This window comes from Camponotus floridanus, unplaced genomic scaffold (assembly GCF_003227725.1).
Source record: "Camponotus floridanus strain SB8 unplaced genomic scaffold, Cflo_v7.5 scaffold2, whole genome shotgun sequence".
In the NCBI taxonomy this organism is placed as follows: Eukaryota; Metazoa; Arthropoda; class Insecta; order Hymenoptera; family Formicidae; genus Camponotus; species Camponotus floridanus.
Genome location: NW_020229325.1, coordinates 3,614,039 through 3,641,079, shown reverse-complemented (window position 1 = coordinate 3,641,079; position 27,041 = coordinate 3,614,039). Strand labels below are relative to the sequence as shown.

Genomic DNA, 27,041 nt, shown 5'->3' with positions numbered 1-27,041 from the left:
GAGCTATATATACGTATATATCTGTCGTAAAAAAAAATTCGCCTGAAAAACGACGTGGATAAAGGTTTAATGTTCGCAATTATTTACGTCGCTGATAAAACGTGTTGGTTTTGTACTTCGCAAGAGAAACGGGGAGCATCACGAAGCGTAGTCGACCATTCAGATTCAAATTTCGATAGGTCCCAACCATTGGTGGCACTATCGATTCATATTCGATCCGATCCAGACAGGCATCTGGACGACACGGCGCGGAATCAAGAGAGATTGTTATTCGTACGATAAACAATCGAAAGCTCAAACAAATAAAAAGAATATAAATTTTCAGAAAAGAGATTTTTGCAAAAATTCTGTATCGTTTAAATAAATATATCCTGACCTATAAAGAAACCAATTAATTAACAAACTCGATATCATTTCTCCAATAAAATTGGAAAAAGTAATATGTATATGGTGTAATAAAAATTTTCTCATAATCTGATAAATTTCGTGCGTGGAAAATCAAGGTCAAGATATTTCGGCAATCTTGTCTGATCCCTCAGGAGAACGTCGATACTCCCATCACGAACCCCGCAATTACCCGATAGAGAGTTCGAAGGGCGAATAAGGGTGGCACGGTCGAAGGTCTCACGAAAGTGCAGAAACAAAGTTGGCACCCTCGTCGTTATCGAAATACAACGAGGGATATCTCAATCTCCGTTATATATATTCACCGCAGACTATTTTATTCACGCGATATATTAATTTCCGCTCATGCTTTTAACACTCTTATAAGAAAAGAAAGCACTCACGGAGAGCACTGCAATCTATATTAATGAGTATGGTTATTACATTTAACAAATCTATAATTACATCAAAATTTTAATTAATATATATCAAGTCACATTTCTCTTCCCTCTTGTATCCGCCAAGAATCTGTCTCATTTAAAACAATAATTAAATACATATGACGGTACCACCCTTGTCGCTGAAAATAACGACCATCAGAGGATAGTCCGAGTCACCCTCTTGACGCGAGATCTCGATCGAATTGCCTACAACCGCCATCTCCGTTGGCTACAAGTTACAAACTCCTCCCGGAGATCGTTTAATTCGAGCTGCCAGCGATGGTGGTGCAAGAACGCGCGTCGAAAGGGAAGGTAACGGGATACCTAAAACTCGGGCGTCACCCTCAAGACGCCGTTAAACTACCCTCGTAAGTTTCTTCCCTGCACATCACCTCCTCTTCTTAGTTTTACCTTCCCCACGAGTCCGCGAGGAAAGCTTTCGCACGCACGTGTCTCGGGTTCCTCACCGGTACTTTATTAAGCCCGGCCGCCCCATCCTTTAATGGAGATGATTTCGGCAAGCTTGCATGTTACGTTAAGAGGGTGGCGAGCTAAGGGATGCCATGGGATATCGGCGGAGGTAATCTCGGTGTCGTCGCTGATCTTAGAATGTTTCAGCAACCTGTGATTTTTTAGATACATAAATAATGAGGCTATCTGAGACTTTCATCTCAAGTTTTGAAAAAAGTTGTATATCTGGAAAGGTACATTTAAATAGAAGAGCTTCTAGAGATGAACAATATTTTCCAGAAGGAAAGTTTAAATTGCTTTTTGTCGGAGATATAAGGATCTTTCTTCTTTTATCTTTTTTTCTATTTCCAAGCTTAAATATTTTACAAGAATTATGAATTTAAATATTTGCTACATTCAAAAATATTACGAGTTAGACATTTATGAGAGAATTATCTTTATAAGAACTTTTTTAGATTAAGAAAGCAGAAATTAAACTAAAAAAATATAATGCAGTACCAAAAGTAAATTAAAAATGTATAAAGAGAAAAAAAGGCGGATTAATTTTTGCGAATTTATACCGATCTCAGTTTTCACAATATATATATATATATATATATATATATATATATATATATATATATATTGACATTTCGCGTCTACAATTAATTCTCACTTATTTTCCTACCTTCAAGGATATTTTAAAGCGCATAAAAATATTTCAGAGATAATAATGAAGCCCCGATTAATTTTATCGTTTAGTTGGCAGCATCTTTGACACTTTCAAAAAAAAAGTCAGTATGTCGAGGTGTCAATGATGCGTCCGCATAAACGACCGTGAAACGTGAGACGAGCGACGAAAGTTTTATCACGCTCGACATCGCATTAACGGACGCTCGTATCGGAACTTCCGGCCACCTGAAAAGCGTCGTAGAAACCGTTCCTTATCCGTGGACTATGGCGTTCGTAAAAGTATTTCTCTTGTGAGGGACACAATACGAGGAGAAAGAGAAAGACGCTGAGACGCGGCCGGCCATCCAGTCGGATCAGGGACACTAATCGCGATGGACTTAACGAGCGATAAAGCCCAGACTGGTGTGTCCATCGGGTAAACGTCGCTCGGTTTGCCGTCTGTCGTAAACTCGGTTTAAGTGGAATCGCCGCGACGCGAGCAAGTTTGCAGCGCTTCCCGGGGATGAACCGATGTGGAATTATTCGTGTGACACATGACTATTTCTCTATTAAAAGTTATTCAATCCGATTCTCTTCCCGTGCAAAATTAGCTGGAGTTTTCTCAATGCAACATACAGATTGAAAATATTCCCCATAAAAGCTTGTTAGTGACATGGAGGGAAAACTATTGAAATTTATTATTTCAATATCATTGATATTATTATCTTAATGTGCTCATCAATTTCATTGTGTTTAATTCGTTTTTATTATTTTCTTATCAATTCACGCATAACTGGATAAATCGAACTTTAGGCAGTAATCTCGTTCCGTTGGCGATTTAAAGCTACATTGTAGATTCAAAATATCGCATAAAAGATAAAAAATAATAAATAATAAACAAGAAATAATTTTAATATGTTTTTACTAGTGTTACACATGTGTTACACATAGAGGATTTTGCAGCTAAATTGTTCTTGATACAACTCTATTGAACTACAGTATATAAACGCAGAAATGGTTGGCATGAAATTTGCAATGAATTACACGATATAGCGAATTATACGAGAAAGGGAAATTTCAGCAATTTCGTCTACGTGAACGTTAACCCGAATAAATGAAATAAATTAGGAGAACCTTAGCGTGTTATACCATTCATATGCAAATGTACCTTGAAAAACATTGAATTCGCAGTACGCATATATTAATTGATCGAAAATTAAGTTCTCTGTATTTTGATTAAAAAAAACTATGTAACATTTATGTTTGCGTTCGATGTACAACGCATTTTATTCTTGAAAATATCAATATCGGCCAACTAAAACGATTGCTTTTAAGCGAAACTCTTCTCCTTTGAGAGTGCATCGCTCTGCGATTTGTGTGCGCGACGTCTATGCAGCTTCGTGCATCGATTCGTGCCTCCACCTCGCGCCGAGTCGCTGCACTTTCGTTTTGTCCGTTTGTGCCAGGACGAATAGTCTGCCGAACGCTCGTTTCAATGTTTTTATCGGTTGCTGTGTTTGTTTCCATCAACATAATATTTTGCATAAAAATACATGTTTTTCAAAACGACCGCGAAACATTAGTCCGTTGCATGTAAATGGTTTCTGCTCCAAAAATTACAAAATAAAAAGTCGAAAAAAAAGAGACAAATGAGAATTTTTATGCAGTTTCGATTTTTTTTTAACCCAATATTTCCAAAGTTACGACCGCAATAGCCCATTGTGTACAATTTCACTCTACACAAAATTATAAATATCAGAAAATTTTTGGGAATTGTCCAATTTTAATGTTTTTGTACACAATTATTTTTAGGAAAAATAAAAGTCGATACATAGACATTTTTATTATTCATCTGTACTCTTTCATTTCTTATTTATATTAATCCGAAGTCTTAAGATGTTGAAATAAACAAGAACTCGTCCCCAGAATCAGAGTTTTATAATTTGGAACTACGAAAAAGCTTCGATATTACATATTGACATTTATAATAATTGCAAAATTTTTAACATTACCAAATAGAGGATATTAAAATCTCACAGAAGAAAGTGTAGTAGATGTCCAAATATTCCATTCTACAAATTTGATTTAGTGTCTTTAATTTCTCTTAAAGGCGATGTCACTTTCATCGTTTCAACAAGATCGAAGATTTACAGTTATTTTTGCAAAGAATAAAAGTCGATATATATAGAAATTTTTATATAGACTTTAATCATTCATCTAAAATCTTTTTCTATATTTCTTGCCTGTCATTGTTGATCTTAAAATATTGAAATAGACATGGACATTCGTTAATCAAAATCCTACAATTTAAAACTAGGCAAAAGTTTTGACATTACGTACGGTTCGACATTTATATTAATTGCAAAATAAAAAAAATCCTCATATCATTCTCCATATATTATCAAATAGATTAATGAAATTTCGCATGTACAAAAATATTCCATTCGGAATATTTATAAATTCGTTTAATGCCTTTAATTCCTTCCAAGGGCGCCGTTTCGACGTACTATTGGCCGTCTCTACGACATGGAAGATTTTCTTGGGTAACGACCGAGCGATACGCGGGAACGACATTGTTTTCAATCCGCTCGTTGGCCATCAGGATGATTCCGGCATCGTTGACTAAATCGCTTTTGGCACGAGCGCGCCCGGCATAGAGAAGATAGTAATTTTCTACGGACGAGAACGCGCTCTAGTCCTAGGACACCGGCTCAAGACATCACGTCCGCGTCTCCAGAAGGATACCGAGAAATAAAGTAAGCGTCGGACGTCGCCGCGAGCAAGAGCGAGCGAGCGAGGCCGCGGGTCACATTTTCGCTCACGGCCATCCCACCCTTCCCCCTCGCCCCCATAACTGTCCCTAATAACTGTCAGTCGCAGTCACACTTATAAACCCCTCCCCGGATCCGGGATTCCTCCAGACGAGATTAATCCCGCGCTCAACCCCCGTCCGGGCGAGTACGTTTGTCGTAACTCTCTTTAAAACCGAGAATAGCGTTTATACGATGAAGATACGATGAAAAGACGCGGTTTTCCTCCCGTCCCCTCGGAAAGAAGAAATCCGATGAAATGTAAGGTCGTAACTTTCCGCCGTTTTAATCGTACCGCCTAAAAACGCGACTTGACTTTTCAAAGGAGAGATGACTATAATCAAAATTATCGCTTATGGATGTAATTTTGATATTTTATATTTTCATCACTATTTTATTATTCTTTTTTTTCTCCATTTATTTATCTTTTTTAGTTGCTCGACGGATTATGCTTTCTCTACAATTTTTTTTTCCTTTTTTTTCTTCATATCTGATTGAATTCGGCTGTCGCATTACGTTTTGCTTACGAGAAAATATCGGCATCGTGGATTCGATCAATCTGTTGACTGTTGTAGCGCATGAAAAGATTATGGAATCCTGTGAGAATCGTGTGTCGTTCGCAGGAGTAAAAATAGAAGTCATTCGCGGAGGGTAAAGGAACAAAGATCTCGAGCTTTACGAACCGTTATAAGTTACATTCGTAGAAGACGATATGAAAGAACTCGTTGTCACTGTCGCAATTATGCAATCTTCTTTGATTTTTCTACAAATTATTTCTTGGAAAAAGACTGCCAAATTTCTGTGTCAGTTGTATATAATGCAAGTTTTTAATATTCGAATTATTAATTAATATTACATATTCCTAAACGAAAAGTGCGTGCACGACAACTGTTACTTTTAATTTGACGCATCCGAAAGGAATTCTGTCTCGACGATGTAATATTTGCTCATTCTGCAAACTCAATCGTGACATGTTGTGGCTGACGAAAAGGAAACCTGTCACCAGGGTATACTCGAGAAAATAACAAGGACTTCCGCATTTGATTCGGTCCAACTTGCAACATCCGTAGAGATTTTCGCGGATTTCGAGCGCACACAGCGTATAATACTTGTTCTGGGAAACTTGTGTCGGGAGGTTCGAGAAATTCTTATCGTCGACGAGATGAGCTCGAGCAAATAACAAGGAGGCGCGATTTGACACGATCGAAAATGTAATGCACGTGGCAATTTTTTTGCGGTCTCCGAGCGCAAAATATATCGCGACGCTCAATTTTTCAGCGAATAAAATTGTCGAAATTAAATTGTATTTCTAATAAAAATTCATCAATTATAATTCTTTAAATTCGCAAATAAAAAGAACAAGTAACAAAGAATACGATGCAATCAAACAAAATACGAAGGCAATTTAAAAAAAAGAAGAAAAGAGAAAATTATCAAAATCCTTGCAATTGATAATAGACATAATATATATAAATGTGTATGTTTTGTGAAAAACAACACTGAGATAGAGTAGAAACAAGTTACACGAAGAAAGACGCTTGTTACACCCGACGTCTCGGAAAAACAAGAACCGGTTGCAATCGAGGCGAAGCGAAAGGGAGCATAACGTACGCTTGAAATTTCTGCCGTTTTCGGAAACACCACGGTGAGACATTTGAGCTCGTCGACGAGGAAAAATCCTCATCGCCGGGATGCACTCAAGAAAATAACAAGTGTAGTCGCGCTATCGGAATCGATCGAAGAGCGAGAAAGCTCGACGGGAAAAATTTCTATCGTCGAGGGCGCGCATTCGCGAGATTAAAAGAAGGGAACTCGAGTTGCTCGTGTGACGTAACGCACATATGGAGTTCGCAGAAATGACTATTTCTCAAACGAGTCGCGCATCCCGGGAGCCCGAAATGTGCCTGGGACGACACGAGACGTACGTCTCGCGACTGTATTGGTATTTTACGGGGACGGAGACGAGCTCGATTCTCCGAATTCCGAGCTCGGAGCGTCAAGATGTTCCGGGAGTCGATGAAAAGTGCAAGAATGTCGCGGCCAGGATGCGTTAAAACCTCGGTTTGAGCGGCAGTAAAATTTTATCGCCGCCACCGACTTTTTCCCTCGAGAAAACACGCCTTCGCGAGCGCACGCGAAAGAAGGATCGCTCGCGATTTATATCGACTCCGCGAACCGTCACACGGGCCGGAAAACGCGAGCGTCTACAAAATTATTTATCCTTTGCTCAGGATTTATGTCATTTTTTTAAAAATTCGATAAAAAAATTGAGAACTCTCAATGTTTACGTTTATCGTAATTAACCGCGCGTTATGTAATTCTCGCTTATTGTATACATTTAATTATTAAATTGATAATCTTTCATTTTTATTTGTACAACGCGTCTCATTCTAGCACATTATTCATTGTTTGCTCTTAAACATTTATTCGTAATTGTACATCATCAAGCTCTCAATTAAATTATTTTGGAAATGGCAATGCTTCTACGAGATGAAACAGGATTTATTTATTTCATTTTTAACATCCATAAAAAATTAACAACTCTACTAAAATTTATGATTATTATAATTAATCCCCGTTCGATTATTAAATAAATAATCCCTTATTTTCATTTGTACAATACGCGTCATTTTCACCTCTCGTCTTCTATAATTCCAAACGCGTCTTTGCCCTAAATTATTAAGGTTATCGATCGAAAGCAAAGTCCATTATTCCGCGCGAACCGGAAGGATCCCCCTCTCGCAAATCCGCGATCGATAGCGCGATAATCCGCGCAGAAACGGGTCACTCATCCGCGCGCGAAAAGGTCTCTCTCTCGCGATGGAAATCGTCGTTCGTCGAGATGCTTTTAGGAGCGAATCCGAGGTAATCCTCTTTGCACCGGGTTGCGTTAAAAAGGAGGACAGCGCGGTGGGCAGGATCCCGAAAAAGCGGAGCGCGTCGAACTTTACTGTGCCCCGAAACTTGCCACGTGACACGGGAGTAATTCACACGATATTTTCATCTTTCCTTTTTTTTTCCTTCCTCTTCCCTCTTTTCGGGCAAGGAAGACAAAATTTTCCCCAAAATCGCGGGATCCCAAACGAGAATGAACTCGCATTCGTTTCCGAGTACTTTTATTTCTAAAAAACTGACAGCTTTTCCTCTCTTTCTTCCGAAACTTTCTATTTAAATAGAAACTTTTACTTCGTTTAAACAGATTTTATTTTATTCAAATATAGATTTTAGATTTAAATGGGTTTTTATTTTATTCAATGTATTGATAAAAAATTATTTCAAGCACGATTATTACGATTTAATCATCGTGACATATGCCCGTCAAGAGTTTAAGCACGTAATCATCTTTTTTACGCATCGAATTTAAAATTATCTCGACGCTTCTCATATCACGAGTCAAAATGCAATCTCAAGTTTCCTCTCCCACGATGATCATTCACAACTGTCAAACAGACATGTCATTCTCTATATTTCTCGATTCTCGAATCGCGCGCAATCAATAAACTTTACATTAATTCCGTTTTCCTTTCACACGATTTACCATTTATCGAGCTAACCATCGATGATTATTTCACTTCTGAGCGAATTCCCCTGACGTATACACAGTCGTCCTCGTCGTTTTCTCAAAGTTTGCGAAAAGACGACGTCGACGACGACGTAAGGAAGCGATAAACGTGCACACGCTTACCTTGGAAATCCGGCTGCGACTGCGGTGAAGACGACGTCGTCGATTTGCTACGAGCGCATTTCCCCGCCGCGGGTGATTTCCCGTCCGCGCGCTGCGTTTTTCCACTCGCGACGAGACAGAGCGCGTGACACTCGCCGCCCCGTCGACGATTCACCTGCACTGACGATGACTTTGGCGAGGAAGTATCGCGCGACACTCGTGGAACGACGCCTGTGGCCGCCGACGGTCGTCGGCGATCTCGGGGCCGATGATGCGGCAAACTGCGGCCGCGATGGCGATGAAAGCCGCGTAGAGAAAGGGCTAATCTCACCCCTCGCGCGGCGTTATCGCCGCGAGACGTTCGTCAAGTCGGATCACAAAGGGCCGTCTGGCCGTCTCTCCCTTGCCGTGTCGTCGCGAGGGGCAGCCTCGCCAACCCCCGTCGCTCGAGGTCAGTAAACTGCGCCGGCAGACGTTGACGCGCGACAAACACACTGCGCGAAGCGCCCTTTCATTTACTCTCTCCAAGAAAAAAAGAGACGCGCGCTTCGGACCAACTCTGCGTTTCCCTCTATCTCGGAAAAACAGTCGCGCGTGTTTTCATTCGGACGAGCTTCTTGTAATTCACCTCTTTGGAGCCTGATTCACGGTGTAAAGATGTGTATCCGGGAGCAGATGAGTTTCCTGACCTCGGTCGATCCTTTGCGTCGGAAAATTGACAAGGTGTCCAGAAAATCGAAGAGAGGCGACGAAGGGTTGAATTTTCACCCCCGAGAGATATAATATACATCGGCGATGCCCGATAATTCAGCTAGCGAGTATCGTACGTCGGGGAAAATCCGTCGAGCTCGCGCTCTTTCTCAACCGGCGACGCTGCACCTCACCTTCGTCTAACACCGCCGCGCTATTTTTCCTGAGGAAACATCCATCGGGGGAAGCGGCACACGTATATATAATATATACACACACGCGCACACATATATATGCACATACACTAGACTCAATTTTCACCTTCACTTCGACACCCTTTGATAGCGCGATAGTCGAAAATATCGCCACTTTACGTTCGCCGAACGATATTTCCCTTGATTCGCGAGAGATAAAGTAATAACTCTCTCGTCGAGTTTATTCAGACACAACGGAGAAATTATTCAGCTGTTTATCCTTCACTGTTACTCCGCACTCGGCTCCGTTATACTTAATCTACCGAGGACGCGATTCCGAAAAACTGCACCTCGAACTTCCAAGTCACTCGTAGTTTCTTTTCCCCCTGTCTCACCTGTCATCCGAGAGCAACGCTTACTCGCCGACCGCGCGCGGCACACTGTTGCTCTCCGCGCGATCGGCAGCCTCGAGCCTCGAGCTCGCCCGTCCCCACTACCGCGCTTACCCCCACCACCGCGTGGCGCCCCCACCACGCGCGCCATTGCGTTGGCAATTTCTCCCCCGCGCCCCGCGCCAAAGTCGGCGAGGCCCCTCTTCCTTCCTCGGGATGCGTGTGGCAGACTCCTTTCATGAGGGTGCCGGGCACAAGGCCGGGGTAGAGGGGAAGGGTGAGAAGGACACAGGCGTTTCATCCTCTACTACGGTCGTATGCTAGCGTCGTTCGGGATAGCTCGAATTTGTAACGCCATACCGATCTTTTCTTTTTCTAGGGCCTGAGACGACCCGTTGATACACCAACGACTTTTTCACTCGAGTTTTGTTTACATAGGTATCGCTTGTTTGTTTGTTTTTGTCGTGATCGTTCGGAATCGAACTTCAATCGAATTTGTACCTTGATACGATTATTCTTGATTATTGAAACTCTTTGGAAGATTATTCTGAAAAATTGATAATTTATCGTGTATTTAAATTTTGCGCTACATTTTCATAAACTTGTTCTTTGATATAATTAATTCATTAAAAATTGAGACTCTACGAAAATTTAAAATTAACGTCATGGGAGAATGATTATTTCTTTATGTGCAACTTGAAAGAGACTAGTTTCTTGTTGGGTTGGGATTAACTTTCCGCGAGTGTCACGTTTCATGGTCGGATCCAGTTTGGCGGATCCTTCAAGCCGGAGCTATTATTCGAAGGACCAGCGTACCTGCTTGCAAAGTGGTGCCCTCTCGACTGTGACAAGACTCTATTGTACACAAAAGGATGTTTCGCGTAGACACATGAATAATAACGTCTTTAGAGCACGTTTTCCACGCGCATGCATTTGTCGAAAGTCATACATGCCACTCGTGTTGGCTTGTTAAACCTAGCGTTAGAAAAGCGAGGTTGAAATTCTCGTTCTATTATTTTTATAATTCTAAAAAAATTTGACCAATGATAATTCTCATCATCGGCGTTTTTTGTGAGTTACAATAATTCTGAAAAAATAATTCTGAAAAAAATTAGAAAAATGCGAGCCTTTATTCTATGAGAGAAATGAAGAGCATCGGTCTAGAGTCTAGAATATCGGTTCGTCATTTGAAATTTGTGGAGATCTCGGAGTCAATTTGAGTTTGAACATTTTTCGTTATTCATTCTCTTTTTGTCTCGTGCTCTCCTCGAGAGGGCGAGTTTACATCTCGCTTGCTTGCCAGCGGTAGCTTCGCGTCGACGAACTCGTACAATGAAAGCAGAGCCGGTAAGAACGACAGAGCGTTCCGTCGTCGGGATTTCGGGTAAATAAGAGACGGCGAGAGCGGGTATTTCACGACGACGACGACGACGTTCGTGTCGTCGAAACGACGTCTTACATTAGACGGGAGAATCAGATGCGAGTGCGATTCAAACAAGGAAACTCACGTCGGCGCGGAAAACGCATCGATCCCGCGAGTCGTGTCGCGTCCCGCGAGAATTTCTCCTTGGCAAGAATCGATTGTCAAAAGACGACGATTCCCACGGCCTAATCGACCGACGCGTTTGACGTGTGCTCCTTTCTCTCCCCTTCGCTTTTTTCCTTGCTTGCTCTCAATCTCCTCCTAGAAAAGTTTTTCCACGTATGGATTTTTCAACGAAACTGGGAAAGAATCACCACCTGCTAAGCGATATCGATTATACGACGTTGCGCTTTCGCGAGCGACCTTGGATGCATAATGGATCACGTGACCGATAATGATCTCGGCTTGCTGCGATACTCGTTGCAATTGCTTCGTAGAACAGATTGAAATGTAAGCAGGGTGTCTACTCGAATCTCGTAAAGAAACTCTCTTAAAAAAATTTTCTGATCCACCAGATATTTTTAAAATTCTAGGTAAGGGAATATTTATAAGATTTTTTTGGTCAATCATTTAAAATAAGTTTTTTTTATTATACGCGTTTCTTAACGTTTTCTACTATGAAAAGGAAAAAAAATACAGAGTCACTTAAGTTTCAAGTTAGATTTGCAAATGTTTTGAAAGAAATAACTTTCATAAGATAAACATTTTTCACTTGCATAACATCTTCATTTTTTCATCATTAAAAGTTGAAATAAAGAATATTGCATATTCAATATATTTTGCTAAGACACTGAATATATAAACAGAGATGTATATTTATAACATATTTTTATTACACATATATAAATTCACAACTTGGCTTGCAATATCGACGGATTGTCTAAGAGCAAAATTATCAGAGAGAATTTAAAAAAAAATTTCCAATAAAATTCCATGAGATTTCGCTGATTTTTCAGGTACAAAAGAAATCCTTCAGAATTTCAAATTTTTCGTGTTTTTCCAGAGAATAGAGACCCTAAGTAGATATCTACATAGGAAAGCATCTTACGAAGCAAGTAAACTTGTAATCTTGAAAATCTCAGCTTGCCAATAAACTCTGTTTCTCGTTTTTATCATCCTTTGTTATTGAAGATTAAAATATATATATAATATTAAAATATATAAATTTTTCTTATACTTTGCGTACAGGAGATAATAAATGGAATAATTTACCAGCAATTTTATTAATAAAATCACATCATTATGATTTATGAAAATTGTTAAATACTGTCAGATTTATTTTTCCGCGTACTTTTTATAGAAAAAAAATTAAAAAATTTATCGCACGCGCGTAAATAAGCGCACTCTCGTGTATCCGCTTTAATCATTGATCCATCGAGATTTATATCTCTTCGAATCTCACGATTCTCGCGCGGAGTCAAGCGACTCTACCATCTCGAGTACGATATGTTCTTATCGGATCTGCACTTGGCGTATAGGAAGTCGGATTAGACGGACGGGACGTCTTCTTATCGATTTCTTGCGGCGGAAATCCGCGGATCCCGGTGCCGGAACTCGCGCGGGAACTCGTAATTTGACGTATGTGGGTCATCCGGCTCTCTCGCGAGACTGAGAAGAACGGAAAGAAGAAGGAAGGGGGAGGGGGAGAGGGTATCTCTTCGGACGGGGGATATCTGTTCGGACAGGGGGTTATGCAGCACGCGAAAGGATATCCTCGCGCGCGCTCGGGAGACCGGAAACGTGCCCGAGCAGTTCGACGCGTCTTGTAATATTACGGAATCCCCCCTGCAGGACGTGTCAGAGCAGTACGTGTCAGAATGACCATTACTCTTGTGAAGAATAAGGAGAATTGTGGAGGAAGAATTTTATATCTTCCGCGCCCCTTCCCCTTCCCCCACCGTCTCTCCCACATGACACGATTTTTCACGCTTTTTATTTTTTCCATTTCTCACACGGAAAGAGCAATTCTCGCTCTCCTGAATCGTGTAAGATGTTTGCGGACGGGTCAAGGTAGTTTATTTTACCGCTTTAGCTCTTGTGATTACAATTCGAAGGAATAATACACGCAGAAGGTGCGAGGAATCGAAGCTTGGATTTTTCAAGATTGTCATTTTTCGCAAAATCCAACAACGAACGCAACAATAGTGTAATTTATTCGCAATTGCACGAGATATTATGCAACGGAATTCATTGTTATAGACGTGTATGATATGCATATTATAATTGAAGCAGACGCAAAGAAGACCGCACAAAATCAAGTTCCATGCGCGACACGTGATATTATAATGTTTGAAAATAATCCGCCTCGACGCGCAATCCACTTCTCTTCGCGACATATTTAACATGGGAAAATAAATATATCCACGTATGCAAAATTCCTAGGGTGCTTCGTCTTATGCGCGACGAGTATCCCATCTGTGACGCATGCTATTTCCATAATTATTAGCTCTTGTCACGTGACCTACTTCCTCCGCATAATTTTGCAATCTCGGCGCTGTAAATGTTTTTGTAGGAAATTTTTCAGAAATGCATTCGCGATGATATGTACCAGAAAGTGGATAGCTATAATACATGTCCTACTTACGCAGGTTATAATTATTTTATTTTGCAATTTTCATATTGATATAATATTTAACAATTTTTTTTTTCTATTTAAAGTTTGTATATTGAAACTATTATTAAAATTAGTATTCAAAATTAATTTATTTAAAACTAATACGAGAGAGGGAAAGAAAAAAATAATAATAAAGTTATCCATATACATATAAGAAAATGATTGTCACAGATGTAGAAAACCATGTAAATTTTTTAAGATTAATAACACTCGATTATTTGAAGAAATACGCGTTTTTCGTAAATCGCATCCGCGAATTTTCGTAAATCATTATCTGCTTCATCATCGGTCGCAAGAACTCGAGAACGCTAAAGATATCTCCTAGACTTCTCTCCGACCTACTAGCTTCGCGTTATTCCATGCGCGTATTTTCACCCCCGGAAACCCCGGAACAAGCGACCGTGCCGCGTCGCGATGCGGAGGGGAGGGGAGGGGAGAGGTAGGGAATCGGCAAAAACGAAGCACCGGGGGTTGCCGGCTGTGTTATACAATCGTAGCGACGCGATGGATGGAATTAATTAAACGCTACCGTTTCTCTCGTCCCCTCGTTCTACCCGCGCCATTTCCCATCGCCGCCGCCACCGCTGCCGTCGTTGCTGTATTTACTCGGTGGGCTTTGAGGATCGAATTGCAGACGCCCCGTGAGAGAGGGTCTCGCTGTTTGCTCCTCTCCTCCCTCCCGCGTCTCCGTTATGACCGACCGACCCCCTACTCTTCCCGTACCAACCCCTTTCCATTTCGCGGCTGCTATTGCGAAACTATCGGCGGATATCCGCAAATACCGCGAACGAGAGTATTTGGACGATCCCCATACGTTCCACGGAACGAAGGATTGGGGAGAGGAGGAGGAGGGCAGAACAGGACGGGGTTCTCGGACTACTTGTCCCCCTGTTGGCCGGCGGCATTGAAAACTTCGTCAAACGAGGCCGAAGACGGGTACCGGGATGTAGGATTCTTGGAAGGAGGCGAGCGGGGGGGAAGAGCGGTGGAGAGAAGGGAGGACGTAGAGACCAAGGAGATGTATTTACCGAGCAGTTTGGGACTAAATCGTCCCTCTAGAAAAGAGTAAGCTGCGCACACAAAAGAATGGACAATGTGGACGCAGTGTCAAACGAGCCCGACAAAATGGAGACAAGAATATACGAAGAGTGACAATTCGCAGAGTTTCGTTACGTGGTAATAGGTTAAAGAATTATTATATTATTATGTTCGTTTAAATATTATAGATACGGTTGTGAAAAATTTAAACAACCAGACGGTGGACGATCATATTTGACAGAATAAATAAGAAAATATAAAGAGAGAGATAGACAGAGAGGGAGAAGAGAGGTATTTCATAGATTAAATATTAAATTATACTCAATGCACATTGGATGATTAAATGTTGAACAGATTCAACGGAATCGAAGAGGGTAGATATGATAGGCAGACAAATACATAGAGATAGATAAATACATAGAGATAGATAAATATGTAAAAAGAGCGAAAGAGAAAGAGAGAGGGAGGGTAATATCGATCGCAAATATCGGAATATTGGCGCGGTGTCAGATCGATATTCCCGAGCCATTGTTCTCGAAGACATGTCCGATGAACGTGTAGGAACGAGGAGCTTTGCTGGCACACGTGAAATATCCTTAGCAAGCGTGCTAAGAATGCCGCAAAGATCGCAAGTTACGCTCCTCTGTTTAATGGATCTGTTTCTCTGGCTGGCAACGCGATGAGAAATTTCCTTCAACTTTCGAATTCTCGATTCTCAGCAAAATTGTGCTGAAAACTTTTATTTCTCCGACACACTCGAAATGTATAAGAAGAAATCTATACCGCGCTGCTGATCCAAAATCTCCCTTTATCATTTATTTACGTTTCCTTTTTTGTATCGATGTAAAATAAAAAATAAAATAATAAAATATAAAAATATAAAATAATAATAGAATATAAATATAAAATATAAAATAAAAAATCAAATGATAATAAAATATATTACAAATGTGGGGCTCTTTTCGAAAAAGTCTTTGCATATTTTTTCCAGACAACCTGAAGATCTATCTCCGCGGCTCGGGAGACTTCCTTTATTTCTTCCCGATGCTCGAATCTGTTTCGCGATTTTGTGGACGCAATCATGCAAATTCCAATGGGATAATTACGCGAGATGTGAAATATCGTTCACCGCGTCCGTGTCGTTTACGTTTCAACCGACATGTTTTCCTCGCTAACGAAGAAATGTCGATGGCGATAAAAATTCCGTCACCGATAGGCGCGACCGCAGGTGCGGTTGATGAAACGACGGCGAGGCCCGGGCGTTGTGTTGTCAACCGGCGCTGATGTCAACGACGGACGGAACCGGGCCAGCCAACTGCAAATATTACCACGTCGCGTCAGATCGCCGCCTGTGTGTGTCGACGTTTCCCGAGGGATATCCTCGGACATGTATGCCCGAAAAAGCTCCCACGATGTTCATGAAACCGCGGTTGTCGCACCGCGGGCGACGTTCGACGGATTCGACGTTGGCGAATTCGATCTATCTATCTGTCTATCTCGCACACTAGATACGATAATACGTAGGGATTAGTTCGAAAAATAGTAGCCTTGTTCGAGAATTAGAAGGTCCTCACGTCACCAAACTCTATCGTTGTCCGTTAGTTTAATCGAGAACGTGTACTTCATCGATAATCAATGGAGAGTCTCGTAGAAAGAGAGAGAGAGAGAGAGAGAGAGAGAGACTCAATTTGGTGATAGAGGAAATTTATAGAGGATCCGTGGAATCGAGAATTTTGCCAAGAATATAATTTAAGGACCTACAAAAAGATGGGAAGAAGTCATGGAAAAGAAAAATTCAAAATATCAAACGAGGGATTATATTGGAAAATTAGAAAAATATAAATAAAAAATTATAATATATTGAGAAATATATTATAAAAATATATACGAGTATATCTGTATGCGTGAAAATGTAGAAGTAAAAAAATTATAATTAAACTATATAATTTAAATTTGTAAATAACTTTTTCTACCGTGTGTTTTTTTCGTATGAAAACTTTTCTACGAAAGAGAAACCGCTAAAACCACATAAAATATTTTATCGGAACGAAAAGCGATAGTGTGATGATTAAGCGCGATAATTCGAAGGTCGGTCGTAAATGGAACGATGGAAAATAATGTGGGGATAATGGTGATGCTGTTTAGCAACAAGATAACCCCTCCTTTTCTCTGAAAAGTAGGGTATAAGGAAGAGTGCATCCATGGCGCCTAACGCTTTCGAGCGCCAAAAGCTTTTTTTGGAAGCACTCGAGGCGTGCCCTGTTTGTCGACGACCGCTCCCGGTAAGGTGATGCAGCGAATTTCCCGAGTGTTTGTTAAACATCCTCGTCGTCTTGTGTACTATCTTGACGGGAGTATACTTTCCCTAGCACTCTGCAAATCGCGCTGTCGGGACTACATCGTTAATGTATTCTATAAGCGAATGGACCCTCCCGGAAAAAAATGGAACGCATAAAGATCTTCGACTCCGTCGAAGATCCGCAATTCAGAATTCAAGTTTACGATATCGTCCTTAAATGACATCCTTCTGGATCTGTGAATCTTTTAATATGTAAATTTCTGACCGACTATTGTATCATAATTCGAATTTGTATAAAATTTATATCTTGAATTATTATAATTTTCTAATATCAATTAAATTAATTGATGGCAAATTAAAATTACGTGACTTGTAATTATTATTGCAGCACATTAAGTATTTACATATAAAGTATTTTCAAAAAATGTAAATATGAAACTTTCAAATTATATGTTCCCTTTCTGTTTCTATTACGTTCTATAATTCTCACAAAAAGCAGTTGTACAGATTATCTACTAGCGATGATACATCGATAGGCAAACACGATAATCGTCGGTTTCTTCGTAAGTTTGTTTACCTACTTTGAAGTCAGCTAAATAAGATAAGCATATAATTTTTTTTCAGCAAAATATACAGAACATATCAAAACGATATCCCGAACAAACATTATATAATATCATATAAAATTCGATATTTGCTTTATTTTTCACAACTTTCTCGAAAATAATTATGACGATAAATTATACGTTATTTTTTAATATAATAATTTACCTTACTATCTTGGAAACTAAATATTATATTTTAATGACAAAAAAGATATGATATAAATTTTATTTTATTTATATATATTTATATGTATTATAACTTTATATTTGAATTTGCATAAATCATTAATTATATCATTAATTATAACTAAATTATTAATCACTTATATTTTAATAGAAGAAATAATTTACGCTTATTTTTATTTGTTATTTCAAGCATCATTTTGCTCTCTGAATAACGTAATATATTGCGATTATAAATATTATAATCAATTTTGGAGCAAACATTAATGTAATTTTTCAAAGATTAGTCACCAGTTTACTCGAAACGCAGTCTCTATTGAATGAAAACTGAACGAAGACGTGCGTTTCAACACGACATGCCAAACGAACCGTATGTAAATCTCTTTCGATTTATTCGCGCGAGAGCTTTCTCTTTCCCTCTTTCTTTCTCTATGCCTGGGGCTCCCTCGATTTTCTTTATCTTCCGGCTTTTTCGGTGGCGGCCGTCGTCGTCGACCGTGTTAGACGTGTCGACCCTTGTACTATCCCGAGAGAATGGAGTTTGCTATAAGACGAGTTATCGGAGAGTTATCGGTCGACGAACTGCATGACTAACAATAAGTGATTGTCGCATGACCGATTTTCTCTAATTGAATGATATCTAAAATTGAAATTTTTCATAAAATTTAATATATATTTGTTCGTTTATATAATCACGATTAAAAGACATTTTTCTTTTCGTATAAACATATTTATTTATAAATTGAATAAAATTGGAGTTTTTCTTAAATTTTCATGATATTTTTAACTAGATATTTATGTTTATTATATTATTTACATTAAGTATTTACATTATTTACATTAAGTTGAATTGAAATTAATTGGAGTATTATTATGAAATTAAATCTGGCATTCTTGATGTATATTTAATATTCATTCTTCACACACACATATATATACACATATGTATAATGTGGGATCAAGTAGAAATTAATATCCTACGCTGCTAAATATAAATTGATTATCTTATTCTGTCTAAATTAAACCTCCAGGGTCGCTCTGAATTTTCGCCATTGATTAGTTGCGCGATAAAATTAATTTTCGAACGTCGAGCTCATTGACGACACACGGGAGTCGTTATCGATATACTCGTCCACATTGTCGGACACAAATTAAACGATACTCTTTGACCCAGCTGTGTCTCCTCCCCTGGTTCGCCACCGCCCCCTCTCGCCCTCTCACTGCGTGTCGCAGGTGTCTGTGTATGAGAGAGTCTCGGTTCACTGATTTATAGTGCAAAAAGAAATCGCCGGCGTAGGTGGACGATGATTTATCGTCCGGGAATAAATTGCGGATACCTACACAACTGCCAGAGGTCGTCACTCCATACACGAGGACGGCACGCAGAGAAAGAGAGGAGAGAGAGGGAGGCTGGAAAAATCAGGTGGAATTCATAGTTACGATCGACAGTGGCGGCTACGTTGCATACGTGCTCACGCTCGCTGTACGCGAGGGAGAGGGGAGGAGACGAGGGGTCCTGGTTTATAAATTTCTGAGACTCCCGATGAAACCCCCGAAGCCTTGAAACGCGCGGATTTATTGCCAGATCCGTCGTGCACAGCCGCTTTCGCTGAATCGCCTCTTCTCTCTCTCTCTACTTTCTCCATTTTGTGTTTTTTTTTCCTCTCTGCCTCTCCTTTTTTCTCGATACTCTGTCCCTTTTTTTCTCCCGCGCGCTACGTATCGCCGGAAACTTAATAAATCGCGAGTTTTTTGTTGCAGCTGCCGCGCCGTGTCGGCCGCGCGACGGTTTAGCAGTTTTATTCGCGCCCTTCGGGAGTAAATACTCTGGGGGTTTGTTTTAACGTCGCGGCTATCTGCGATTCGGCCGAATGTTTGCGCCGCGTATCTTCGTTAAGGACGCCTGTTCTTGTTTTATGATCAAGAATGGGGAAAAATTGCGTTACGCTCGTTACGAGGGACGCATAATCTACTGGAGTTTGTGAATAATCGATAATCTTGATTAAAACAACGCGATGAAAAATTCGAAAAAAATATATTAGACAGCTATAGTATACGCATAATAATGGCGAAATAAAAAATTAATTTGTCATTGTAAGAATTTGTATTGAAAAAATTTTTTAAACTATCTGAAACATGCAGAGATTGCGCAATAAACAATAACATGATGGAAATAAAACAAAGGATAAATAATCGTTTTTTTTGCCTGACGTTAATTTTATTTAACATTAAAATTAAATTTTAATAGAGTATCAATCATGATGCGTTTTAGAAATTCGAACTTTTCTACTTCGTCATTAAATATAAATGCGTAAGGTGATCCAAATTATCGGATCGCGAATATACAGGAGCGCGGTAACATTCTCGTCCGCAAACGGAAATGTTTGGATATTTTGAGGTTATTTGCAGCTGCATATATTTCGACGATACTATATCCGCTCGCGGTCGCGCAATATTTAAAAGCCAGATTCGGCGGTCTCGGCAGCGAGACGTGTTTTGCGAACGGACGAAAAACGGCGTATTCGCCCGCAGAATCCGCCAACTGTAACTCATTCCGGCGCGCAATATGAAGTGGCGGCCCTTATGACGGGGGTCGGGTGTACGAGCGAAAAGGAAAAATGGGGGTGTCCTTTCTCCCGTCCTATCTCCTGCGGATTTTACCACCGGCACGTGAGTCGCGTTTCCGTGAAAAAGATACTTGACGTTTCTTCCGCGCGGTTTGGCGACGAGCTCGAAATTCTGCGGGCGGTTTCGCTTTGATAAGCACGCGACAAATGTAACTGAAGCACGAAAAACATCGGTTATTAACGAAGTCGCTAACGAAACCAGAGAGATATCCATTAGATTACGTGTAATTTGCTGATGACATATCGATGACTAACCGGCCATAAAATGATTCATACCAGAATTTTATCGATCGATATAAAACAATAAAACAATAAAATATAAAACGTAATTATATTACACAATTGCTTGGAAAAATTGTAAAAATGATTTCCTATATAAAAAAAATGAAACAAACTATTGGAAATATTTTTCTGGTGGCAATCTTTTTATATTGTCCTCTTTAATCGAAATAAAAGGAAAACTTGGACAAAAGTATACTTTCCCAATTATTTGGTAAAATTATTTCTGTAAAAAGAAACATTATATCGTATCATAAAATACTGAACTCTAATTGACTCATCTTTTGTAAGGCAGCTCAACGATGTCTAGAATATTATACCAATCATTATAATGATCTATCCCTCCAACCAAAACAACGCACATGCATATGGATGACCACCGAATCCTCGCTTCTTTCTTTTACCTCGTTCCCTCTATTTTACATTCGTCCCTATCTCTCTCTTTTTGACCTGTCGCTCGATCGACGTCATGGTGCCGCCAATTAGCCACCCGCGGACTCGGGTGTAACCATAAAACGCATAAATCCGTCAAAGAGGACTTGTGGAATCCGTCGACGAGGCCTCGCGAAAAGATCCAGAATAGCGATGAGAGTCGCCGCGGGGCGTCGATGCGGGAACAATGTCGCAGAGTTCATCCGCATCTCCTTTTTTTTTCCAGCAGTCCCGGCTCGAGCACAAACACGACCTTCCAGGAAAAGCGTTCACGTTCACGGAGAACCATAGTGCTCCAATATCGCGGTGTCTCGAAGGGACGATCGATCGCCCATCGTCAATGAATGCGATTTTGTCACAGTTCTCTTCTACTTTTGTCAGGAAATATTTTTTTTACACGTCTCTCCAATTTTATGAATCGTAGCGAAAAATGCGAGGAATGAGAAGGCAAATAGAGAATATTTCACATTTTTTATATTGCCTTAAAAATTCTCCCCAAATTGACATTTTTAATTTAAATATACACGTGACATTGTATCGCGTCGAGCACTGTAGATTACTTAATCGTACTTTATTCGAAATTTTCTTTTCTCATTCTCCTCTAGCGCGATTGAGGTACGTGTCTGTATAATTCTCGGCCGCTTCATTTACCCCTCTCGCTTCCTGTATTTTATCGTGTCCGAACGCTAAGGAGGACGCGCCTTAATTTTCCCCTGGCTGGTTCTAGAATCTGGCGTGCCGTTGGCCTATCCATTTCCTAATCCCACCGAGGAAGGGGTAAAGTCGTCGTGTTGTGTTCTCTGTCCCGGGATAAAATGGCCGACGCTCTTAACGTAAAATGCCTCGGTAATTCGAGATTTCCGGCAGCGTTTCGCGCAACGAGGGAAGCAACGGAAGTTTTCTTCGAATCGCGGAAGAGAAGATCGCGGTGAGGGAGTTTCCTCGCCGCGAGAAAGCGAGAGGGAAAGACGAATTTCGGGGATGGCGCGGCAAGAGGAAAGGCGGGGGAGGGGAGAGAGAGGAGATTATACTCCGGTGAGAGTAACCGGCGGTACATCCTTAATTGAACCATCGTTCTCGTTGCACGCCTAACGCATTCGTGAGCCATCGCTCTCCACGAACCGCGTGCGCGCTCGCGTGCTGGCTTATTTGGAAACTTAACAAAGCAGTAAATCCTGCCGCCGGGACTCTTTCGTCCGACGTGATCCACGCACTTTGCCGTCTCGATGTGAGCTCACGTCTCGTTCGCTCGCGAAGAAAAAAAGAAAAGGAAAGGAGAATACGAGGTGTTTCTCCTCGCATTCTCTGCTGAGATAGACATATCAAAGTAATTTGGTATTTTATCTTGGGGTAGTTTTTATTTAGGTTTCTAGTAAAATAATGTTACAATAAATAATTTTGATATAGTTTACGCGAATGTAGAATGATGGACGTATTTTAAATATATATTAAGTAAAAATAATCATTTAAGAAAATAGCTTTGTTTCGCTGAAATATTATTTGCAAATTTATTTTCCGATGGAGATGTAGGCAAATATATATAAAATATTTATTTAAAATGTAATAATTAAAATAAAAATTTAAAAAAATATATCAGAAATATTCAAAAATAATGTTTGAAATTCTTTTAAATCAGAATACGATGATTATTATATTTCAAATGTTTTTTTATTTCTTGTTTTATTTTAAATATTATTTTATATGTTATAGAGTAAGGAAAATAATTAGAAAAATGAAAAACAAATAATATCCATTTCTAAGTTATCAACATTGTGTAATAAATCTTACATTTTTAAAATTAAGTTTATGGATTGAATATTCATGTTGTTAATTAATCGATTATAAAATATTGTGTAACAAGTTAATTTATACACATGTTAATTTATATACAGAGACGCATAGAGATTCGAGAAAAAAATTCAAGAAAGAGTGAGAGTATCCTTTCCTCGATGAGATCGAAGAGAAACTGCCTCCAAGAAGAATTAAGAGGGACAATGAGATTCATTACATCGCGGCACATCTAAGGTGTGAAGTCTCACATTTGTATGCGTCATTACGTGCACAATAGAATTGCATTACGTGAAAATTCTCTCATTGCATGTTCGCTTTCATAATGCCATGTAATTGTGTAACTTTGGTGGTAACTGAATCTAATATTGCGATGTATGTAAAATATTAATATTAATTATATATATATATATATATATATATATATATATATAATTTTATTATAATTTTATTATAATAAAATATATTATAATTTTATTAATATTAATATAATTTAATATTAATAAAGTTATTGTATATAATTAATATTAAATATATATATATAAAATTAATATATATATTTATATTATATTATATTTATATTATATATATTTATATTTATAATTAGGGAAAACTAATTAAAAGAATTGAAATATTTTTATATCAATACTCCAAAAATTAAAATTTATGTAAAAATTTAAATACAAAATAATAAGTGTGAGAAACTTTAGTATCGGTTTTAACAATTTGTAAACTTTACGAAAATACTAATCACTGACTATCAGTAGACAATATTCGAAAAAAATATTTGATAAAATTGAAATTATTTGAAAAACCGATGTGCAATATTTAATTATGTTTTTTAAACACATTATATGTTTTCGTCGTTTGAAATAAAATAAACGAGATTTTGTCTTCGGTCATCACCAATCGCCATACCGTGGAAGAAATCCCTGAAGATCGATCCTGTGCGAGGTACTTCACGCCTCGTCGTGAGTGTAATCGCCGCTCTTAGCGCTTTAATCCCTCGGCACGGCTCCGATCTTCGAGGCTTGGGACTCTCAGCAGGAAGACCTCATGAGCACACTCTACTCGGGCCCTCATCCTTTCCCTCACTCTTCTCCTTGTCGCTCTTTGTACCTGAATTTAGCTGGAATGTTGTCTTTGATGGTGACCGATGATCGTCATTTGCACTTTCAATGAGATGAGAGAGAAGGAAGTGCACGAGATACTTCAAAAAAGGTATTACACATCAGCTCGCAAATATCTGTTCATCTCGAGAAAAAAAATTTTATATATCGAAAAATCAACAATTTGATAAAAATTTGGCATTTAGTTGATTTTTTAGAAATAATTTTCTAATTCAAAATTGTTCTTTTTTGCTTTATATTTCTCTATTCTTTACTTTTCTCTCTTAGTTTCGACCTATTAATCGATTCTCCATAAATCTCATACACGCATTCTTATGATTATCGCTCTTCACCAACACACTATTATATCAAAGTTTTTTTTCTCTTGATTCTCGACCATCTTTTGGAACCCTCTCCTCATTTTCCGCGCTTCGCCCTGCTGTTAGGTCAGTAATCGCCGCTTTATAATCTGGCCCGCTTTGGGAGACGTCAGTTGGCACGCGAGTCCCCGAGGCAGCCCGTGTGTTGTGCGTCGACACGGGCCGATCCTCCTCGTTCACTCGGATTGCTTGAGAATCGGAGGGATGATATCTGAATTATCTTTCCCGGTGTTTTGGGCCAAGGTGGTCCGTTAAAACGCTGAACGTTGGAAAGACGTTGGGGGGGTGGACTGAGGAGAGGGGAGAGGGGAGAGGGATGAAGGAGCAGTTGGGTGAGATGCAGGAATAATTGGCGGTCAGGTATGCCGTTCGGTCGAACCGCTTCCATGTATATTCCCTTCGACATAACTTTTTCTTAAAGCGAAGATGTCGATCGTAATGACTATATAATGCGAAATTTTTGTTGTTGCGCAAATAAACTATTTTTTCAAAGTGTACATCACGCAATTGCGCGTACACGATGTGACGCATTGAAAGAAATTTCGCCAAAATGAGAGCCGCATTTCCATTTAAATCGTACTCGGAAAAGCCATTTGTATTCCAATTTCTTCACGCTGAAACAAACGCATTTTCCTCATTCAAACAAATGGCTCTCTACGCATAGAGTTCGAGTATTAAAAGATTTACGATACACCTTGTAGAAAATGTTGTTATAGACGGGTATTAAGTTGTAGTTTGCGCCGCAAAACCGCGGGACCAAGTACTTCCCTCGTCGAGTGTCTTTCGGGCTTTTGTGTATTTGCATAAACAGAAATTCATCGCGAGGGTTCACGATGGAGCCCGCGAGTGCAAACATCGCGGAGTGCATTTAGGGTGACAGGGTCAGTCTACAAACACGTCCCCGAAAGCACGAGGGTCCACATGAACACGCGGATAAAGCCGCCCTACAGAAAATCCTCGACAAACTGTCACTGCGACGTGGCTCGTCCTTCGTTTGAGGGGACGGGAAAAAAAATCGAAGGCACCTGGCGGCTTAAAAACTGGCAAAAAACGATCGATAACATCCTGTCGATGCATCGAACGAATGCGACGTGGCAAACGGTTAAAAAAAAATGCAAAGCGACTACTATGAGGGATACAAGTTACAAGCTACTACAATGATTTGTCGTCGGATTGACCGACATGATTTGTGCAAACGCGTACGTATAATACGACCATTAATTCCGGCGTGAAGCGCTTAAATTTGTCACAGCCATCTAATTCCAACATTATTGGACCCTTTTGGATTCTTCGATGCTCAAGCGAGAACTCGCGGTTCTAAAATCACGGGCTCTCTTCGCTTCACTCGTAGACTCTAATCCCCTTGATTCTGGTATTTCTAGATGCATCTAAATACTAAATCCGTCCGCCACGTCGGATTTCCATTTCTTCGGATTCCGTTGGGAACGCGCGGATCAAAGAATTATTAAAGCGTCACAGTGATTAATTATGTCGAGATTAAACGGATTAGCGGCGAGGATCGGAATTAAGGGAGCGCGAGGATACCCCTGGGGAGAGACCGCGTGAGCGTGCACGAGAGGAGATTGAGCGGTCTTCATTACCTGCCGTCCGCTCATTATGCTCTCAGTTTGAATTCTCTTGCCTTTCCCAAGCTGCCTTTCCGTCACCTTCTGCCGTTGGTCTCTAGTTTCCCGCAACCGCGAATAATTTTGTGCTTCTTTCACAGCTACACCTCTCTCGAGGGATACCTGCTAGACGTTAACTATACGAAGATTTTCATAAAGTAGAAAAACAACACGAGAGAGGAAGAAAAAAGAAGAGAGTGGGAAAACGCTCGACGATGGTCCAGAATGCGGCATAGTTGCTTGATAATATCAGCGTAAAAAGGAGAAAGAAGTCGGCTTAGTTATTAATGGCATAAAATATTAGTTGGATAAACTTGCAAGCCTCTCTCAAAGTTCCATTAATCATAGCGCGAGATGATTAATACAATTCAGCTACTATTTGAAGAAAATATGTTGAAAAGCAATTAAAAACTAAATAATATAAATTAACTAAGAATATATACACATACGTATTTTTATCGCCAAATACGCGCGAGGAAAACCGTGAGCCATTTATTCCCGGCGATTGCTCGTCTGTATATTAATCACGATAGCCCTAATGAAACGTAATTCGTACGAGCGATATTTTATCATTTAATCCGCGCCTCGGATTACACAGACCGATTAATAACGCGATTACGATCGCGCACTCCAAGCCCGGACGATATTTCATCGTTTGATCCTGCAACTGCCCCGCGCGGGATATAATCGGGGCTCCATTACTACTCCTAACCGGTCGTGTGGATGGACAGGCAAGGTGTTGTGTACCGCCGCATGTAATCATCACGGCGGCAGCGAGCTAACAGGTACAAACCGTCCACTGGTGTCCGTCATGTCCCGAGATAGCTCCCAGCTCTCGAGAGAGCGTCCGCGAAATTCTCTGCGGCGGCCTGGTTTGCCACGAAGGATTCTCTCGTGAGAGAAAGACAGAGAGAGAGGCATCGTTGGTCGGTCGAGACTGGAG

At 40.0% G+C, this 27,041-nt stretch overlaps 1 protein-coding gene across 3 annotated transcripts in view; it reads right to left on the bottom strand.

Annotated features, from left to right (window-relative positions):
- LOC105253632 overlaps window positions 1-27,041 on the bottom strand; it is a 372,672-nt gene that overhangs the window by 95,723 nt on the left and 249,908 nt on the right. Inside the window, exon 1 of one of the 3 annotated variants that reach the window (XM_025408059.1) lies at window positions 8,442-9,733. The exons of the other annotated variants lie outside the window; for them this stretch is intronic. The gene's annotated coding sequence lies outside the window, so the exon portion shown is untranslated. Of the gene's footprint in view, window positions 1-8,441; window positions 9,734-27,041 lie in introns of those variants that run through there. 3 annotated transcript variants of the gene reach the window in all.